Source organism: Scyliorhinus canicula, chromosome 12, assembly GCF_902713615.1.
Source record: "Scyliorhinus canicula chromosome 12, sScyCan1.1, whole genome shotgun sequence".
NCBI lineage: Eukaryota > Metazoa > Chordata > Chondrichthyes > Carcharhiniformes > Scyliorhinidae > Scyliorhinus > Scyliorhinus canicula.
In genome coordinates, this window is record NC_052157.1 from 30,044,023 (window position 1) to 30,056,266 (window position 12,244).

The following is a 12,244-nucleotide window of genomic DNA, read 5'->3' on the forward strand; positions in this document are numbered from 1 at the left end:
AAATTTCCATCCCACCTCCCTGGCTCAAATCTGTGGTTCCCCCGAATCGGCATTTCCCTTGACCCTGCCCCCAACTCGAAGTGTTGGCGAAACTGCCTTCAAATTCTCAATGAAGCTATTATTACTGGACTCCCCGAGTACTTCCCTGGGGCTATCGGGAGCAGCACTGTTGATAGTGCTTTCATTCCCGACCCCCTGCACAAACTCGCCTCCATTCTGACCCACTGGGAATCAACTCGTCTGACCCAGCTCTGCACCTTCTCTACATTCGCCTCCCAGTAGTAACACATCAGGTTCGGAAGACCCAAACCCCCTGCCTGCCTTCCCCCCTGCAGCAGCACCTTTCTAACTCTGGCCACCTTCCCTCCCCATATGAATGAAGTAATCCTTCCCTCAATCTCTCTGAAAAAAAGCCTTTGGCAGGAAAATCGTCAGGCATTGAAAAATAAACAGAAATCGTGGCAGCATGTTCATTTTAACCGCCTGTACCCGACCCGCCAGTGACAGAGGGAGACCAGCCCACCTTGCCAGATAGGCTTTCACTCTCCCCACCAAACTAGAAATGTTGTACCTGCGGAGCCCCCCCCCACACTCCCGGGCAACCTGTACCCCCAGGTACCTAAAGTGAGTCCCTGCCCTACGGAATGGCAGCCCCGCCCAGCCCTGCCCCCACCCCCAGCCACGACACCACAAAATACTCACTCATCTAGATTTAGTTTGTACCCAGAGAAAGATCTAGACACTCTAAGCACCTCCAATATTCCCCCTATTGACACACTCTGTTCCAACACATGTAACAGCAAATCATCGGCATACAAGGACACCCTATGCTCTGTCCCCCCGCCCCCGCACTATTCCTATCCATACCCCGAATCTCTTAATGCGATGGCCAACGGCTCAATCGTGAGTGCAAACAGCAGGGTGGACATAGGACATCCTTGCCTAGTCCCACAGTGGAGAGAAAAGTATCTCGAGCGATGCAGTTTGTGACTCGTCCTCGGCTCCTTATATAATAGCTTTACCCAGTTCACAAATCTTGGTCCAATCCCAAACCGCTCAATAACTGCCATCAAGTACCCCCATTCTACCCGGTCAAATGCCTTCACAGCGTCCAGTGCCACAAACACCTCTACTTCCTTCCCCTCTGCCGGTGCCATAACGACGTTGAATACCTGTCTAATGTTTCAAAAGAGCTGTCTCCCTCTCACGAACCCCGTCTGATCCTCACCTATCACCTTCGGGAGGCACTCCTCCAGCCTACCAGCCAGTACCTTCGCCAATACTTTTGCGTCCACATTCAGAAGCGATATGGGCCTATACGACCCACACTCTGTCGGATCCTTTTTTTTTGGCAACAGGGAAAACGATGTCTGCCCCAAAGTTTGTCGCAACACCCCCTTCCCTATCGCCTCTTCAAACATCCCCACCATCAGGGGTGCCTAATTAAATCACCTCTTGACCGTCTAAAGTTCAAAGAATACAACCTCAGTCCATGTAACGCAAATGTATTGGAAGCAGTTCACTGAAGGTTTTCTGGATTAATACCTGGAATGGGCAGGCTGTTTTCAGAGGACAGGCTAGGCTTGTATCACTGGAGTTTAGAACTGTAAGAGGGGACTTGATCAAAACATACAAGATCCTGAAGTAGCTCGACAGAGTGGATGAAGAGAGGATGTTTACTTCTTGTGGGAGAATCTAGAACTAGAAATTACTGAGAGAACTTTAAGGGTGGCCCATTTAATACAGAGATACGGAAAATATTTCTTGGAGGGTTGAAAGACTTTGGAATTCTCTTCCGTACAAAGTGGTTGAGGCAGATTCTTTGAACATCTTTAAGGCAGAAGTAAATAAATATTTGATAAGCAAGGGCTGAAAGGTTAACAGGGAGGAATGTGAAGCTCGGGTTAAAATGAGATCAGCAATGATCTTATTGAATGGTGGAGCAGGCCTGAGGAGCCGAGTGGCCTACTCCTGCTCCTAATTATGTAATCTCTCATTGCAATTTAACCCATTGGAGTCTAGGTATCTTTCTGGTCAGCCATGCTGCATCACTACGAGGTTAGCATATCCTTCCTCAAGTGTGGTGCCCAGAGCTGTTCATGGTACTTCAGGTATGATTGAACAAGGCCTTTGTATAGCTGAAGCATGACTTCTCCCTCTTGCATTCTCAATACTCTAGATAGAAAAGGTAGTATTTGGTTTTCCTTTTTTATTTCTTGCAGTATCTATTCAAAGGAGCCAGCCCCAAAAGCCAGAGTGTCTCTCCGTACCATTCAGAAAGTGCTGTATCCGTGTTTAGGCCCAAAGTGGATGACCATTTGCCACAGTTTTGCCCATTCATTTAATCCATCAACATACTCGCATTTTGCTTCAATCTACAGTTTACATTGCCACCTATCATTATTGTCATTGCCAAATTTGGATATGTGGCTTTCTATCCTATCATGTAACTAATAAAATATGGTGAAAAGCCGAGGCCTCAAACACAAGAACGTGACAGGTAGAATACAGTATGGTGAAGTGTGGATTCATCATCTTTGAATGGAAAAATTCAGAAGCATAACAGTGAATTAGTGAATAACTCATTATTCAGAGGGACCTGGGTGTCATTGTACATGAATCAAGGTAAGTTTTAAATATAAATTTAAAGTGCCCAATTATTTTTTTTCCAAATTAAGGGGCAATTTAGCGTGGTCAATCCACCTACCTGCACATCTTGGGTTGTGGGGATGGGACCCATGCAGACACAGGGAGAATGTTCAAACTGCACGCGGACAGTGGGGCTGGAATCAAACCCGGGTCCTCGAGTCGTGAGGCAGCAGTGCTAACCACTGCACCATCGTGCTGCCCCGAATCACCGTAAGTTAACATGCAGGTACAGAAAATAATCAGGAAAACAAAAGTTGTCATACTCCAAACTCCTAATAAAGTTGAAGGTCTAAATCGTCTTACTGGAATTGTCAAAAGCTTTAGTGAAGCCCACCCCGAGTGCTGTGCACAGTTTTGGTCTCCTTAACCAAAGAGGGGTACAATTGCCTTGAAGGATCCCTAGACTAATTTCTGGGATAACAGGATTGTCCTATGAAGAAAAAAAAAACATAATAGGCCTATATAGTCTTAGTGGAATTTAGAAGAATGTGAGGTGATCTCATTTAAAAATGAAATTCTAAATGGACTCGATAGGGTAGCATGTGAACGTTACCCCGGTGGAGAAGTCTGAAATTAGCACGACACAGTCTCAGAATAATGGTCGGCCATTTAGGACTGAGATAAGGAGAAATGTTTTTCACTCAAAGGGTTGTGGATGTATGAGTATCTACAATCCTCTGGAGAAGAGAATTCTTGCCATTCGAGTCTACACCAGACACTAAGGGCTGGTTTAGAACAGTGAGCTAATTCACCATTATAGAACACATTCAAGTATTTGTGACAATTCAATGTCTGGTATTTAAGTCTTACTGGCTTGAGTTTATAGGTCATGTATTTAATAATATTTATCAAGCAAATATAGGAGGATAACTTTGCAAGAAAGAAACCGTAAAACATCCCATTGTCCAAAGGAGCAGCTTACCATTTACTTAATTTGCTGGTGGAATCACAGCCAAATGCATAGTCACGTCAGAGTTATCCATCATTAAACTAGCTCCCAGTAGTTCTTCCCAAATAATTAAAAATAAGTATTAAAAAACACTTTTAATTAAGTCCAATTTCAAAATTGGATGCTTCCTAGATAAATTTAGGTTACAACTTATTTTATCTGACTCAACTGTTGCCAATCACATTACGGTTCTGAAACAGATCCCATTTCCATATCTGTGATCTCCATTCTGAAATAGTTGCCAGAAATCACACTTTTCCAAATAGTAAGCATTAAGGAAATACCGTCATCATTGCAGAATCAAGGGGCAGCACGGTGGCACAGTGGTTAGCTTTGCTGCCTATGGCGCTGAGGACCCGGGTTCGAATCCCGGCCCTGGGTCACTGTCCGTATGGAGTTTGCACATTCTCTCAGTATCTGTGTGGGTTTCACCCCCACAACCCAAAGATGTGCAGGATTGGTAGATTGGCCACTCTAAATTGCCCCTTAATTGGAAAAATAATTAGGTACTCTAAATTTTAAAAAAAAAAAATCATTGCAGAATCAGACATGTTTTTATTGCAATTCTCCAGGATTGCTTTAATTCACAAATGGTAGACGGAAACAAGATACAAACCACAGCTATGTCTGCAGTATTGTAGATTTTTCCTATTATTCTGATAATCATTTTTGTAACTTAAATGATTCAAATAAGCTCAAGCCAAGCCTCACTTTAGAACAAAAATCCACCTTCCTCAAGCTTGATAAATAACACCTTATTTACCAAGTATTTCAGTTCATTAAGTATTTGCTTAGAACTAGACAGAATACAATTACTCCTTCCAGTTACTCTTCACGTTCTACTTATTACTTTCACATTTAAATAGAGCATGGAGTCTTCAACCTGGAACTTTATGTTTTCTCCGAGTCATGGAAACTCAGCAAGGATCGAGCAATGTTTGTATTACACAGAGTGCACTACCAATATAACGACACTTCAGTTTACCCGAAGCTCATCCGCGATATCACATAGTCCCATTCATTCAATCTACACTGACTTGCAGACCCCCAAAGCCAGAGATTTAAAATCCTTGTCATCCTGTTTGAATGCTGCAACATCGACTCGCCTACAAATCACTCTCCCTCACCCCATAGATCTCATCAATTCTCCAACTTTGGACTTTGTTTTTTATTCATTCTTGGATGAGCGCTTTTCTGACAAGGTTGGTATTTATTGTCCATTCCCAAATCCTCTCTTGTGTACCCAGTTGTCTTCATCCCACCATCAACAACCATGTGTTCAACCGAGACCCTATTCTCTTCAATTTCCTCCCCAAACACCTCTTTTTTTTTAATAAACAATTTTATTGAGGTAGTTTTTGGCTTTGTAAACAGTTCCAGACATCAACAGAAAGAAAGCAAAAAAAGGCAAAAATGTGCAAACATCCATGTACTTTCAATACTTCAATCTTAACATACTCCACAAGCCCGCTCCTCTCCCACCGGTACTACCCGCCATTTTTTCCCTCCTACTCTATTCTAATCTACCCCCCCTGCTGATGCTCACTCTCCCGCAAAGAAGTCAATAAATGGTTGCCACCTCCGGGCGAACCCCTGTACAGATCCCCTCAAGGCGAACTTAATTTTTTCCATACCCAGGAAACTCGACATGTCCGCAAGCCACAACTCAGTCTTCGGGGGCTTTGAGTCCTTCCACGCCAATAGTATTCGTCACCGGGCTATCAGGGAAGCAAAGGCCAAAACATCGGCCTCTTTCTCCCCCTGGACTCCCGGGTCTTCCGAAACCCCAAAAATTGCCACCCCTGGACTCATCACCGCCCTTGTTTTTAGCACCCGGGACATGATCCCCGCAAATCCCTCCCAGTACCCCCTCAGCTTAGGGCATGCCCAAAACATGTGAACGTGGTTCGCTGGTCCTCCCGTGCACCTAGCGCATTTGTCCTCTACCCCAAAGAATTTGCTAATCCGAGCCACCGTCATGTGGGCCCGGTGAACGACCTTAAATTGAATCAGGCCGAGCCTGGCACATGTGGCGATCGAATTTACCCTACTCAGGGCTTCTGCCCACAGCCCGTCCTCCATTTCCCCGCCTAGCTCCTCCTCCCATTTAAGTTTCAGTTCCTCTGTCTGGGACCCTTCCTCCCTCATGAGCACCTTATAAATACCCGAGACTCTACCCTCCCCTTCTTCCCCCCTAGAGACTATTCTGTCTAGGATCCCCATTGGCGGGAGGCGTGGGAAAGATGGGACCTGTCTACGAACAAAGTCCCGCAACTGTAGGTACCTAAAATCATTTCCCCTTACCAGCCCAAATTTCTCCTCCAAGCTCCTCAAACTCGCAAAGCTCCCCTCCAGGAACATATCGCCCACCCTTCCCACCCCTGCCCGCCGCCATACTCGAAACCCCCCATCCATACTCCCGGGGGCGATGGTTGTCGCAGATTGGCGCCAACACCAACGCCCCCGTCTCCCCTACATGCCTCCTCCACTGGCCCCATATCCGCAGGGTCGCCACCACTACCGGGCTGGTGGAGTACTTGGCCGGTGGCAGCGGTAGAGGAGCCGTGACCAGGGCTGCCAAGCTGGAACCCCTGCACGAAGCCGCCTCCACCCGCTCCCAGATAGACCCCGTACCCACCATCCACTTCCTTATCATAGCGATGTTGGCCGCCCAGTAATAATTAATCAGACTTGGCAAAGCCAGCCCTTCCTCGCTGCGGTTCCTCTCCAACATCGCCTTCTTCACCCGCGGGGATTTTCCCGCCCAGACAAAGCTCATGATCATCCTGTTAACTCTTTTGAAGAAGGACTGTGGAACAAAGATCGGGATGCACTAAAAATCAAACAGAAATCTAGGGAGGATTGTCATCTTTACAGTCTGCACCCTCCCTGCCAGCGACAGCGGGAGTGCATCCCATCTCCAAAACTCTCCCTTCATTTGCTCCACCACCCTGGCCAAATTTAACTTGTGCAGCCTGCCCCAGTCTCGTGTCACCTGGATTCCCAAATACCGGAAATTTTCCTCAACCAGCCTAAACGGTAGTCCCCTCAGTCTGTTCTCCTGGCCCCTTGCTTGTACCACAAACATTTCACTCTTGGCCGTATTTAATTTGTATCCTGAGAACTGGCCGAACTTCCTCAACATTCCCAGTATACTTCCCATCCCGGCCACTGGGTCCGACACGTACAGGAGCAGGTCGTCTGCGTAAAGAGAGGCCCTATGTTCTACCCCGCCCCTCACCATCCCTCTGCGGCTCTCAGCGCAATCGCCAGCGGCTCTATGGCCAGCGCAAACAGCAGCGGGGAGAGCGGGCAGCCCTGTCTGGTCCCTCGGTACAACCTAAAGTACTCCGACACTTCTCTGTTAGTCCTGACGCTGGCCCTCGGGGCCTGATATAATAATTTGATCCAATCTACCAATCCCTCCCCGAACCCAAACCGTCCGAGCACTTCCCATAGATAGTCCCACTCCACCCGGTCAAAGGCCTTCTCGGCGTCCATCGCCACCACTACCTCCACCTCCCTACCCGCCGGGGGCATCATTATCACATTAAGTAATCTTCTCAGGTTGGCCGCCAGCTGCCTACCTTTCACGAACCCAGTTTGGTCCTCCCCAATCACCTCCGGTACGCAGTCCTCCATTCTAACCGCCAGTACCTTTGCCGGGAGCTTGGCGTCAACATTAATCAGGGAGATTGGCCTGTAGGACCCGCACGCCTCCGGGTCTTTACCCGGAGGCGTCACTATTATCAATATCAGTGATATAGTGGCTTGCGACATTGTCGGCGGCAGGGTCTCTCTGTCCCTTGTCTCATTGAAAACCCTCGCCAAGACCGGGCCCACCAGCTCAGAAAACTTCCTATAGAACTCTACTGGGTATCCATCCGGCCCCGGGGCTTTCCCCGACTGCATGGCCTTCAGGCCCCCCAATACCTCCTCCACTCTAATCGGGGCCCCCAGCTCATCCACTCGCCCCCCACCTACTGTTGGGAAGGTTAACCCGTCCAGAAACCTTTTCATCTCCTCCGGTTCTTCCGGCGGCTCCGAAGTATACAGCTTGCGATAGAAGTCCCGGAATACCTTATTCAATCCTGCCGGGTCCTCCACTTTGCGCCCCTCCCCATCCCTCACTCTACCTATTTCCCTGGCCGCCTCCCTCCTCCTGAGTTGCTGCGCTAACAGTCTGCTAGCCTTTTCCCCATGCTCGTACACCACTCTCCTCGCCTTCCTAAGCTGTTCCACGGCCCTACTCGTGGATAGTGCCCCCAGTTCCGCCTGTAGTCTCTGCCTCTCCCGGAGTAAAACCTCCCCCGGGGACTCCGCGTGCTCTTCATCTATCCGACCAAATTCCCTGACCAATCTATCAATCTCTGCCCTGTCTGCCTTGGCTCTGTGGGCCCCAATTGAAATCAGCTCCCCCCGCACTACTGCCGTTAGCGCCTCCCACAGGGTCGCCGCTGAGACCTCCCCCGTGTCATTCACCTGCAAGTAATTTTGCATACACCTCCGAAGCCTCTCACAGATCACCTCCTCCAACAGCAGTCCCACGTCTAGCCTCCATTGCGGGTGTTGGTAGCTCGCTCCCCCGATCTGCAGGTCTACCCAGTGCGGGGCATGGTCTGAGATAGTAATTGCCGAGTATTCCGTGTTCTTGACCTCCCCTATACAATCCCTGCTTAGTACGAAGAAATCTATCCTAGAATATACTTTATGGACGTGCGAGTAAAACGAGTAGCCCCTTCCTGTCGGCTGTCTATCTCTCCAGGGGTCCACTGCCCCCATTTGCTCCATAAACCCTTTCAGCTCCCTCGCCATTGCTGGGAGTCTACCCGTTCTGGGACACGACCGATCCAAAGTCGGGTCAAGGACCATGTTAAAGTCCCCCCCCCCCATTATTAGCCTGCGAGAGTCCAGGTCCAGGATCTTCCCCAGCACTCTTTTAATGAAGTCCACGTCATCCCAGTTCGGGGCATATATATTCACCAGCACCACTCTTCTCCCCTCCAGTCTGCCCCGTACCATCAGGTATCTGCCCCCGTCTGCGGCTATGCCCTCCACCTCAAATTGCACCCGCTTGTTGATCATAATTGCCACCCCCCTGGACTTCGAGTCCAAGTCCGAGTGGAAGACCTGGCTAATCCAGCCCTTCCTTAGCCTGGTCTGGTCAGACACTTTCAGATGAGTCTCCTGCAACATAATTACGTCCGCTCTCAGAGCCCGCAAGTGCGCGAACACCCTCTTAACCGACCCATTCAGTCCCTGGCCCGCCCGTTGGCTGCCTCCACCCTCGACCTCCTTTCCAGTGCCTATTTCAAGTCCCTCCCACGTCAGCAGAACAAACCCCCCCCCCCCCCCCCCCCCAAAAAACCACTTCCCCGATACCCCCACCATCCACTGGCTGTGATCTCCCCCCCCACCTGACTCCCTTGACTAGCCAATCTGCTAGCCCGGTGACTCAACACTCCAGCGCCTTCCTGTCTCATTCCCATTGTTTCCCCGTCCTCCTCCCCACTCCCCGGCGCCCCATCCCCCTCTCCAACCCACCGGAGCAAGCCGCTCCAGTGTCCTCCGTGAGCTGCACAAAAAGTACAAACCCGCCCAAAAGGAAAAAACAGAAAAAAAGAGGAAAAAACAAAAGCATGAGAAAAAAGAAACCCCCCCCCCCCCCCCCCCCCCAAACCAATGTCCATGAACAAAGGAAAGAGTCCCAAATGTTCCGCTTGGCACCTTTGACCCAGCAAACCGTTGAACAGCAGTCCAGGCCCATTCGGCGTACCTTCCCACGGTAATCCTCGGGCCCTAATTCGTGTCCGTGGGGCCTATTTTCGGGACCAGCCCCTGATCCCTTGCAAAATCCATCGCTTCTTCAGGCTCGGCGAAGTAGTGGTGTTGACCCTGGTGCATGACCCATAGGCGAGCCGGGAACAGCAGACCAAACTTCACGTGCTTCTTGAACAGCACCTCCTTGACATTCTTAAAGGCTGCTCGCCGCCGAGCCACCTCCTGGCTTAGGTCCTGGTAAATGCGGAGAACACTGTTGTTCCACGTGCTGCTCCTGCTCCTGGCGCTCTTTGCCCACCGCAGCACCCGCTCCTTGTACACGAACCTGTGGAACCTAATCGCCATCAGGCGGGGGGGTCCGACCGCCCGCCCCTGCCTCGCCTGCACTCTGTGTGCTCCCCAAACACCTCTGCCACTCTTGTGTATTTGCTGGACATATTGAGAAATACCCAGGTATGTTTGGTTGACAAAAAGCGGGTCAAATCCACTCTTGCCAATTACCAGCCCATCAACGAACTTTGAATTATCAGCAAAGTGATGGAAGGAGCCTTCGACAGTACTATCAAGCAGCACTACTCAGCAATAACCTGCTCAGCCTGAATTCTGCCATGGCTACCTGGCTCCAGACCACATTTTCCCTTGGTACAAACATGGACAAATGATCGGAACATCCAAAATAAGATGACTGTGACTGCTCTTGACATCAAGGCATTTAACCAACCGTCACATCAAGACGTTCTAGCAGAATTGAAGTCAGGTCAGGGTGGGAGTTACTCGCCACAGAATTCCTAGCCTTTGACCCTCTCTGGTCACTACTGTATTTATATGGCGAGTCCAGTTCCGTTTCTCGTCAATAGTACCCCCTAGGAGTAGGATGTTGATAGTGGAGGATTCAGTGATGGTAATGCCACTGAATGTCAAGGTCGATGGTGAGATCCTCTCTTGTTGGAGGTGGTCATTGCCTGGCACTAGTGTGGTGCAAATGTTACTGTTAATGTCAGCCCAAGCCTAGATATTGTTCAGTATTGCTGTATTTGGACATGAACTGCTTCGGTATCTAAGGAAGTGCGGATGAAGAACATTGTGCAGTCACCTGCGAATATCCCCATCCAACCTTACTACAGATGGAAGGAAGCAGCTGAAAGTAGTTGGACCTAGTGCACTACCCTGAGGAACCCCTGCAGTGAAGGCCTGACACCGAAGAGGATTGACCTCCAACCAACACAGCCATCTTCGTTTGGGCTAGCTATGACTCCAACCAGGGTTTTCCCCCTAATTCCCATTGACTCCAGTTTTTCTAGGGCTCCTTGATGCCATACATGGTCAAATGCTACCTTGATGTCAAGGACTCTAACCTCACTTTTGGCATTCTGCTCTTTTGTCCGTATTTGAGCCAATGCTACCATGAGGTCAGCAACTCAGTGACCCTGATAGAACCTGAACTGAGCATCCGTGAGCAGGTCACTGCTAAGTGAGTGCCGCTTGATAGCGCTGTGGATGACTCCTTCCATTACTTTGTGAGGTTGGTTAGGGTGGCAATGACCGAGTTGGATTTGTCCTGTTTCTTGTGTACAGGATATACCTGGACAATTTTACACATTGCCATTTAGATGCCAATGTTGCAGCTGTACTAGAGCAGCTTGGCTAGAAGCATGGCAAGTTTTGGAGCACAAGTCTTCAGGACTATTGTTGGAATATTGTCAGGGCCCGTAGCCGTGGCAATATCCAGTGACTTCAACCCTTTCCTGACATCACGTGGAGCTGAAGACTGACATCTGGAGATGGATCATCCAATTGGCACTTCTGGCTGAAGATTGTTGCGAATGTCTCAGCGGTCTTCTGTATCATTGAGGATGGGGATATTTCTGGAGCATCCTTCGAGAGTTGGTTAATTGTCCCACACTATTCACGGCTGAATGTGGCAGGATTGCAGAGCATAGATCTGATCCGTTGGTTGTGGAATCGTTTAACTCGGTCTATAACTAGCTGCTTAACTGATGTCAGTCTTCAGCCAATTCGATTCGCTCCACGTGAAGTCAGGAACGGCCGAAGACACTGGATACTGCCAAGGCTATGGGCACTGACAATACTCCAATGTTTGACCTGGTGCCATGAGATTTCATGCGGCTCAGAGTCGATGTTGAGGACTGCCAGGGCAACTCCCTCCCTTTATGTACCACTTTGCCGCCGCCATCTCTGCTGAGTCTGTCCTGCCGGAGAGACAGGACATACCCAGGAATGATGATTGCAGTGCCAGGGACATTATCTCTAAGGTATGATTCCGTGAATGTGACTGTCAGGTATTACTTGACTAGTCAGAGACACGGGTCTCCCAATTTTGGTAGTTAGTAAGGAGGACTTTGCAGGTCGACAAGACTGGGCTTGCCATTGTTGTTTCCAATGCCTAGGTCAATGCCGGGGGGTCCATCCAGTTTCATTTCTTTATTTTCTCTTTGATAGTGGTTGAATACAACCAAGTGGCCTATCAGGGCATTTAAGAGTCAATCATATTGCTGTGGGTCCGGAGTCACACATAGGCCAAACCAGATAAGGCAAGCAGGTTTCCCTCCCTAAAAAACATTGGTGAACCAGTTGGGTTTTTACGACAATCAACAATGGTTTCATCATCATTAGACTTTTAACTTCAGATGTTTTATTGAGTTCAAAATTCTACCATCTGTTGATGGTAGAATTTGAACCCGGTTCCCCAGAGGATTACCTTGGGTCTCTGGATTACTGGTCCAACGACAATGCCACTTATTGCATCACTTTGTGTCATCAGCTAAGTCACCAATAAATATTATGAAAAGCAGAGCTCAGCACAAATCCCTGGGTGATACCATTCGTTATATGTGCCATTTGGCG

General features: G+C 49.0%; 1 protein-coding gene and 1 long non-coding RNA gene across 17 annotated transcripts in view; one reads left to right on the forward strand and one right to left on the reverse strand.

Annotated features, from left to right (window-relative positions):
* Positions 1–12,244, reverse strand: part of tcf12 (transcription factor 12) — a 367,875-nt gene that overhangs the window by 97,989 nt on the left and 257,642 nt on the right. The gene's annotated exons all lie outside the window — the stretch shown is intronic.
* LOC119974487 overlaps positions 1–12,244 on the forward strand; it is a 104,050-nt gene that overhangs the window by 13,270 nt on the left and 78,536 nt on the right. The window lies entirely within an intron of this gene.